Consider the following 9,256-nt stretch of genomic DNA (forward strand, 5'->3'; position numbering starts at 1 on the left):
AGCATATTCTCGAATTGAAGGGGGTAGGGATGACCCACCAGGGACTCCCCTATATTTCATGTGATTTGTTTTATTGTCCTTTAATTATTTCTGGAGACTGCATGTATCTATCACTTACAGTTTTCAAGTTATATTCATTTGAAAATTTTAGAAAATAAAATCCCATAGGGTTCTATAGTAAACCCCTCCCTTCTTTCTGCCCCCCAAAATACCCCTTAATAGACCCCAATGCACAAATGAACGATTGATGGCTCACCTAGACATATTAGTCTAACATTTTATGAAACCCTAAGTAAATCTGACAAGTAGTTTTGGAGAAATGCTGCGGACAAGTTCATTTTTAAAGTGGCGGAAGAAGAAGAGGAAGAAGAGGAAGAAGAGGAAGAAGAAGAAGAATAAAAATAATAAGAACTGAGCAAAAACAATAAGTCACGAATAGGTAACGAATAGGGAATAGGGAAAAGGTAACGAATAGGTAACGAATAGGGAATAGGGAATAGGTAACGAATAGGGAATAGGGAATAGGTAACGAATAGGGAATAGGGAATAGGTAACGAATAGGGAATAGGGAATAGGTAACGAATAGGTAACGAATATGGAATAGGGAATAGGTAACGAATAGGGAATAGGGAATAGGTAACCAACTTGACGTCCATTTTCCCAACTCGTTCGCTATGCTCCTGTCTGTAGAAAAATGTTTGATTTCAACGAACGTAATCTATGTATATCAGGTCAACTACTAAGTCAGGGACTTTGTTACCAAGTACTCTCAGTAATTTATTTTTTACATATAATGATTAGGTATATAAGTTAGACTGCACCGTGAAATACGGGTTCGCACTCCTTAACAAACAAGGATTGATCAACACGAATCAACACCGATATGATTTCATGCTCCCTGAAAGATTCATGTTTCATTTTTGACATCTCGTGTGTATCTCATTTCAAATCAAGTTTGAGGATATGTCGATTTCGGCAACGGCATAACGATGATAGGAAGATGTAATTATGGCTAAGACAAATGGAACATAGTAATTTCTGACAAAAATATTCCATTATGGTCTGACAATTATGATGGCGTCAGTAAATTTTTCAAAGAGATGATATCAACTTTACTTTTGGGTCAAATTCTCAAAAAATTCTGCTCGTTGGTCAGATTGTTTCTTTGACACATTCCCCTTTTACACCTCAAGTGTATACTTTGAATATACCATAAAAAGGTCACACATACCACATCTTCTTATTTATACTAAGTGCATTATCTGATTCAGCTCAGTAGTCAGTGCTTCGATACTGACATGAATTAATAACATACTTTAAAAAACATCCCCCGTCAATAAATTAATAAATACGAAGAAACTAAGGTTCCGAATCCCTCAGACAAAATTTACCTTTGATAGATCTGGCACTTTGTTTCATGTCCCATTTGACAATTTAGCTCTTAATGATTCTAAAAATAAATGAATCCCTGGATTTCAAATATTTATGTTTTAGTAATACTATTGAGGTTAAACGCAAACGCTTCGGAAAAACGAGGGGATACAATACGATTAATCTCAGCCACCATCCTAAATATTTGTGATAGTGTGCCACAAAATCATTTACAAAAACACAATATTATATGTCCGTCAGATTTGTTAATTATGTTGTTTTCAATAATGTATGGGCAACTACAATAATTATAAAAAGTTTTTAACGCCAGATGCGAGTTTTGTCTATCAAAAACTCATCAGTGAACCCCGAATCAAAAGACTTTAAAAGGCCAAATAAAGTATGAAGTTTGAGAGCATTGACAAATAAAAATCCCAAAAGGTTTTGCCAAATACAGATAAGGCAATCTTCCTGGGGTAGAAAATCCTTAGTATTTCGAAAACTTTAAAGATAATTAATAAAAATTATAATTATAACAATGTCAATGATAATTCATGTTATACATATTGGGCATATCAACAAGTTAATTATTAACATAAAACTTTGTTACGAAATAATGATCATTCAAGTATAATGTTCGTGATAATTGATCAAGTGATTTTTATCCTTTATGAAGTCCAAAATACACTGAAGTAAATCTTCAATTTTATGAGTAATAGTGCATTCATTGAAATCCTCTTACTTCCTGATGTGTTTACAGGTAAATCCGTTGTGAAGATATAACTACCTTATTTGATTTGATAACATTAGTCAGTCCTGAGGTTTTTCAAAACCAATACTTCTATAAATTCTGTGTAAATGTAGATAGTTACTCAGAAAAAGTCCTCTTGGGTCACCTTCTTTGTTGTACTTTAGAGTTTTAAAAAGATAGGGTTCCCCAAAATTTATATTTTTCTTATCTCAATTGATAAACCTGATTCTATTCATAACAGAAAGCTGTACTAAAAAATAATAATGGATAATTATTTACCACTTATCAAAACCGACAGAAACAAATGTTTCCATAAATGGATCGAAAAACATCATATGAGCAAACATAAAGTTGCAATTGTACTGCTTACATTGTCAGCTTTCTCTCTTTTTGCTGGATGCCTAATCCTGTTGCTCGAAATCAAAGTGTACACACCTGAAACAAATAGTCAAGTCGAACAAATGATGAACAGTACAATAATTCTGCCTTGCAATGACAGCAAATTACAAATGTGTATGAAAAAATCGGTTCCTGCTGTTACATTGTTTCTGCAGTTGGTAAGTACTTCACATATTTATAATTCGGAGTATTTCTATTATTTCACTCACTCTATAATGCATTTTTTTTTGGAAATGTTGATTTCAAAATATTGAAATAAATACAACGTTTGGGCAAACATAAATATATCATATTAAATAATCTGAAATAAGGCCTCTCATCCTGAGACAGATTTGTATCTATATAGTATAATATAGATAGGAATCTGTATAAACTAAGTTTGGTATGAGCAATTTTCAAATTTGTTATATAAATGTTTTAATTGTTTTGAATCCCAGCTTTTTTTTCTAACTTATTTAATCAAAATCCATTTATTCATTTAAACAACAGACCTACTTCTGATCCCTTTTCCATTATGCCTTAGGCTTATTCCGTGATTGTTGTACATCGTCGAGATTAGCTTGACTGCTCTGGAATGACGTCTTGAAAACTTTTGGTCATGGAAAAACATGAAATGAACACATGTGATAAGCACGATTGTTTTAAACAATTTTTATCATCATCTTGACTGATCGTTTTGATACGATCCTCTCCTCCTACAGTTGTAAACTAAACTGAACAAAATAAATCTCAATAAAAGAAATTGATTTTCGTTTATTCTTTTTACAAAACTTTTCTATGTTTAGACTAATTTGTATAATCATTATATCTTTTTTTATACCCATTTTAAATCCTTGAAATTTGACCCCAATCCCAAAATGACAATAAAGTGTGTTACATTTGATATTTTGTCGTCTATGTTTTGAATTATTAACCGGGAGTTGACGTCAACATTTTTCAAAGTAAGTCCATGCTAATAGTTTTCTAATCCTTCCAATTTTACCTAATGTTTGATTGTGAATTATCGGAAAATTATGTCTTATTCCTGTTATTTTGTCTTCCTAACAAAATAGACGGAATACAATAATGTTGTTAAGGTGTACATCTACTGTATTTTCAATGATTGTGGAATCATGTTTTATTTTTATTAAATTGCAAACAGAGCAACTCGACGCAAAGAGTAGCCTGTATATACAACTTTACCTGCTTCTTTTAGCCTCTTTCTGTTTTGATGTTATACAATGACTCTTATTTTATACTTTTAATTTGCTTATCCTTCCGACCCCCCCCCCCCCTGTTTTAGGGGGTTCGTGTTGCTCAGTCTTTAGTTTTCTATGTTTTGTTTTGTAAACTGTTGTTTGTCATTTCGTCGTTTATCATAGCGTTGTCAGTGTGTATTTCACATATAAGATCCCATGTGGTATATTTCACTTCACTTTTCAAGGCATCTTGCGTTTGTTTGTTTTGTATATCTTTTGCGTAGTGTTGTCATTCAAATGATTTTTTTTAACATTGTCATATAAGTGGAAGGTTTGGCTAGTCATAAAACCAGGTGGAACCCATCATGTGTCTTTAAAAAATATCCTGTACAAAGTCAGGAATATGGCAGTTGTTTTCAAAAAGTTCGTTTTTATGTATGTAACAGCGGTATACTACTGTTGCCTTTATTTATGGCATTGAATGTATCAGAAATTGTTGTCGTCAGTCGAAAATTTCAATATCGGGGTTTTTGCTGAAAATTTTCTTTTTTTTTCTTTTCAAACAATAACTTCTCTGGTTTCATTTTCAGTTGTTATCGCGGATTACACAAATTTAAGCATGCAGGTGATTTGAACAATGATTTCATAATTTAAATAATAATTTCGTAATGCAGGTAATTTTTTTAGGAAGTTTTTTTTTATTAGTTTCTAACGTATTTTTATTAGTTTATTTTTATCAACATGTGATCACGTGTAAAATGTTTATTTCTAGATGTCATTTGAATTCCATAGGAACAATGCCACCATAGATAAATCAGATAGAAATGGAACTTGTTACCTAAATCCTAGATCAATAAAAGGTATGGTTTAGTATTTCGAATTTCATTAAATTAAGAAAAAGTAAGAAGCTTTCCTTATTTGTGTTTACAAAACTTTCTGAAACTTAATTCATTGGCTGATGTCAAACACCATATTGTCCGTCAGTTTATAATTCCTTGAAAAATGGTAATATTATGAGTCCTTTTTGTGTTTTAGGATAATATATATTTATTTCGCTATTTTTGCATACCAATTTGGTACAATGAAGCAACACAAAATTTCAAAACTAAATATAGGTGGTTTTTTTTTTTTATAAAATTGAGAATGGAAATGGGGAATGTGTCAAAGAGACAACAACCCGACCAAATAAAAAACAACAGCAGAGGGTCACCAACAGGTCTTCAATGTAGCGAGAAATTTCCGCACCCGGAGGCGTCCTTCAGCTGGCCCTATGTCAATCTATTAATATATAATGAAAGAACAATGGTGGTTATGAGTAACTTTGACAAAGAATATTTGTTTCTGCTTATAGAAATTATTTCTAAAAAAAATTGTTATATGTCGATGCCACTGCTGGTGTACGTTTCGTCCCCGAGGTTATCACCACTCCAGTAGTCAACACTTCGGTGTTGACATGAATTTCAATAATGTGGTCATTTTTATAAATGTTCTGTTTACAAAACTTTGAATTTTTCGAAAAAATAAGGATTTTCTTTTTCCAGGCATAGATTACCTAAGCCGTATTTGGCACAACATTTTGGAATTTTGGATCCTCAATGCTCTTGAACTTTGTAATTGTTTGGCTTTATAAATATTTTGATATGAGACTCACTGATGAGCTTATGCAGACGAAACGCGCGTCTGGCGTACTAAATTATAATCCTGGTACCTTTGATAACTATTATAGACATAACTATATAAGAAATATCTTTTTCTGTTGGAACACATATTCGTTATCCTAAACAAATACTGTAATATTCTTATATTGGAAATAATATTCAACAATAGTGCATCTGATTGGAACTTATGTAATAAAATATTTGATATTCCATGACAGCTGTATATATTACCAACATATTTGGTATCAGAAAAAGCCAAATGACATAAAAAGGTTATATTCAGTAATTGTGTATAAATTTTTCCCTTATCTTGTTTTGTATTCCGTATGTAATGTATATTTGATTTATTTTGAGGACCATCAGGAAAACTAGCACTGACTCATGAGACTATCCGCTTGAAATAATAAAAATGTTTTATGTAGACACCTTCTATTGTTTGCTGACTATCCATGTCTATTTGGTATTTGTGTTGTTGGGTTTCTGTATCATTGCCGTCAACATAAAAATCCTGATGTTTCGTGAGGTTCTTACGATTTTAAATACTCATAGAAACCAAAGAAAGAAAAGAAAACAATACTAATCAAAACACAGTGTTAACAATATAAATGTCTTTGGTAGAAACCCGGATAAGATAAACTGAATTATTGTCTGTTATTTTAGGTGACCATTTAAGATGGAAAAGCAATACCGGAGATAGCATATGTAATCAAACTGATGGATTAAGTATTCCTTCTACAGGAATAATGTTAATATTTAACATATTACAAATGAAATCCAACCACAAAACGTCTGACGATTTTATAGTGCACACAATAAAAAGAGGATACACAACTCTATTTACCAAATGGGTGAATTTTAAGCACAAACAGAGGGAAGTTTTCGAGAGTAGTTATTTTTTTATGGCCGTGAGACTTGAAAAAGACCAGACTATTGAGGCATCTTTGTCAGATGTGTCACTGTTATATCCAATGAAGAAAACAAACGTGTTTGGATTTTATGGCATAAGTTAAAAAGAATTTCTGGAGTATCAGCTGATAACTTGAAACGAACATTATCAGTGGTAAAATCCCCGTTCATAGCATAGCAGCACAATTGGTTTTTGGAAATAGAGTTTTTAACCGATTTGTAAACCAGTTACTGGTATATGATGCATGGATATAATGGTGAATTGATGCAATTGGTAACATGTAGTTCATCAAATTAGTACAAGAATATTGACATTATTATAACGTATACATCCTGGCGATTATTTTGTTAAAAACAAAATACACGACATTGTTAGAAAGGATTTCGTATATATATATGTGTGTATATATATTATATGTAATTTAGTTTGTTAAGAACAACTAGGTAAAGGTAGAGCGGAAGTATACGAAATGTGACCACCATCTTAATGGGAAAAACTGCCAAGCTCAAAATGAAACTACCTCAGATATAAAAATGGTTTTTAAACTTATTTTCTATTTACCAAAAAGGTTTGATTAATTCCCTTCTCATGAGGGATAACTCGGGCTACCTCCAGAAAATTGTACTTGTTAATTTCCATTTTCAATTGGAGTATTGTCCATCTTTTTTCTATTGATTTTTTCAAAAATTGTTGATAATTCAATTTCCATAACTTCAAAGTTGTATGATGTTGTATCTGTTCTGTTCACATTTTTTTCTATATACAATCCTTATAAAACGAATAACCTCCGTCCTAGAACATTGTGATTCGTTTGTTTAAGGAAAATAAAGTGTTGATATACATTTCATTTTGGATATATATACATAAAAAAACGAATAATGATATTTCTGTCTTTAGTCCAATACTACAATAATACCTCTTTGATTAAGCTCTTTAATGTAGCCAGCATGTTTTACTTCGCCCTTATTGTTGTTTTTGTGTTCTAATAAATCTTTGATATATATTTTTTGTTTGTTTAAGAATTTGATCTATCTTGTTTTATACATATTTTTTACAGTTTTGCACATTATTTCAATTCTCTTTTCAAAAAAGTATTACAAAAATACCGATTTCCAAGGAAATTCAACTAGAGGCTCTAAAGAGCCTGTGTCGCTCACCTTGGTCTATGTGAATATTAAACAATGGACACAAATGGATTCATGACAAAATTGTGTTTTGGTGATGGTGATGTGTTTGTAGATCTTACTTTACTAAACATTGTTGCTGCTATAACAGTACTTTCTGTGGAAAATGTTATTGAAAATCTTCAAATTTTAAGAAAATTGTTAAAAATTGACTATGAAGGGCAATAACTCCTTAGGGGGTCAATTCATTATTTTGGTCATACTGACTTATTTTTAGTTCTTACTTTGCTGTACATTATTGCTGTTTACAGTTTATCTCTATCTATAATAATATTCAAGATAATAACAAAAAAAACAGCAAAATTTCCTCAAAATTACCAATTCAGGGGCAGCAACCTAACAACCGATTATCCGATTCATCTGAAAATTCCAGGGCAGATAGATCGTAACCTGATCAACAATTTTACTTCCTGTCAGATTTGCTCTTAATGCTTTGGTTTTTGAGTTATAAGCCAAAAACTGCATTTTACCCCATGTTCTATTTTTAGCCATGGCGGCCATCTTGGTTTGTTGGTCGAGTTACCGGACACATTTTTTTAACTAGATACCCCAATGATGATTATGGCTAAGTTTGGTTAAATTTGGCCCAGTAGTTTCAGAGGAGAAGATTTTTCTAAAAGATTACTAAGATTTACGAAAAATGGTTAAAAATTGACTATAAAGGGCAATAACTCCTAAAGTGGTCAACTGACCATTTTGGTCATGTTGACTTATTTGTACATCTTACTTTGCTGAACATTATTGCTGTTTAAAGTGTATCTCTATCTATAATAATATTCAAGATAATAACCAAAAACAGCAAAATTTCCTTAAAATTACAATTTCAGGGGCAGCAACCCAACAACGGAATGTCCGATTCATCTGAAAATTTCAGGGCAGATAGATCTTGACCTGATGAACAATATTACCCCGTCAGATTTGCTCTAAATGCTTTGGTTTTTGAGTTATAAGCCAAAAACTGCATTTTACCCCTATGTTCTAATTTTAGCCATGGCGGCCATCTTGGTTGGTTGGCCGGGTCACCGGACACAGTTTTTAAACTAGATACCCCAATGATGATTATGGCCAAGTTTGGTTAAATTTGGCCCAGTAGTTTCAGAGGAGAAGATTTTTGTAAAAGTTAACGACGCCGGACGACGACAGACGACGGACGACGGACGACGGACGCCAAGTGATGAGAAAAGCTCACTTGGCCTTCCGGGCCAGGTGAGCTAAAAAGGGGAAGTTTATAAAAACTGACAACATCAGACGTTATCTATCAACGGAACAAGTGAAAAATACTTTCCGAGGAAATTGGTCTTACTTGTATGACAGTTGTTTATAGATTCGTTTCATTGATCAAATTGGGTGATCAACCCAAAAAGACATAACAGGTTATTTTCACAATAATTGAGATACAGCAGCCCAAATTGTGTAAACATTCATTACACATATAAACATACAACAAACCTGGCTAATAAAATCATAAAATACAATAAACTCATCATAGATACCAGGATTGAAATTTTGAATTTGCGCCAGACGCTCGTTTCGTCTACAAAAGACTCATCAGTGACGCTCGAAAAAAAAAAAAAATTAATCTAGCAAAGACGTCAACAAAAAGTCTTTGTCGTTCATAAAAAGTACCGTATACAGTACAACCTTTCTCGATACAGTGGGTGGGGGGGGGGGGGGGATAAAAAAAAATATTAGGGTAAACTAACTAGAAAAATTACTTTGTGTCACAACTCAGGACCAGTCTGTTGAATGGTTTTACTACAGCTAAATTTCTAAAGTAAATTAAAAAGATACTCATCTCAAGCATCATG

General features: G+C 32.4%; 1 long non-coding RNA gene across 1 annotated transcript; it reads left to right on the forward strand.

Moving 5' to 3' along the window:
• Positions 1-2,177: 2,177 nt before the first annotated feature.
• On the forward strand, positions 2,178-7,269 carry LOC139517581 (uncharacterized). Its single transcript, XR_011663164.1, has 3 exons — positions 2,178-2,679; positions 4,472-4,559; positions 6,018-7,269. It is a non-coding gene; the product is annotated as an uncharacterized lncRNA (long non-coding RNA).
• Positions 7,270-9,256: the final 1,987 nt, after the last annotated feature.

The sequence above is a fragment of the Mytilus edulis genome, chromosome 3 (genome assembly GCF_963676685.1).
Source record: "Mytilus edulis chromosome 3, xbMytEdul2.2, whole genome shotgun sequence".
In the NCBI taxonomy this organism is placed as follows: Eukaryota; Metazoa; Mollusca; class Bivalvia; order Mytilida; family Mytilidae; genus Mytilus; species Mytilus edulis.